The sequence below is a fragment of the Dermochelys coriacea genome, chromosome 2 (assembly GCF_009764565.3).
Source record: "Dermochelys coriacea isolate rDerCor1 chromosome 2, rDerCor1.pri.v4, whole genome shotgun sequence".
Lineage (NCBI taxonomy): Eukaryota > Metazoa > Chordata > Testudines > Dermochelyidae > Dermochelys > Dermochelys coriacea.
This window is the reverse complement of record NC_050069.1, coordinates 187,421,835-187,422,375: the sequence shown is the minus strand read 5'-3', so window position 1 is coordinate 187,422,375 and position 541 is coordinate 187,421,835.

Below are 541 nucleotides of genomic sequence, written 5' to 3'. Positions count from 1 at the left end.
GGTCCCTGGGTCCCCACAGCTGTCTGTGCAGCTCTTTCCATGGCCCGGCTGTGGCTCTTTTGTCCCCAAGGCCCCATCCCCAGCCAGAAGCTGGAGTCAGGATGGGCTAAGAGGCACGCGGGCAACCGTGGGGAGCCACAGACCCTCCACCTGCCCTGGGCTGGGGACCCAGGGCTACTCTCAGCCCACTCCCCACCCCGGGGGGGTGGAGAGGTCCAGGTTCCCCAGTCCAGCTCTCGCAGGGGGTACTTTTAGGAAGAATCGGTGGCCCCGGTCAGAGATTTAAGGACACTCAGGGCAGGCGGTTGTGTCCCTGAGCATCTTGGCTAATAGCCACGGAGGGACCTATCCTCCAGGGAGGGCTCTCCTTCTTTTTTGAGCCTAGTTACGCTTCTGGCCTTCCCAAAACTTACACCAGAGGCTTGGCCGCATGAGCATCTCACGCGGTACCCACAGTTCCCGTTGATTTCCCGGGAACGTCTAAGCCCACAGAGGCGGCAGGCTCAGACTGGCCCCGAAAAGGGGCCACTGGAAACCAGGG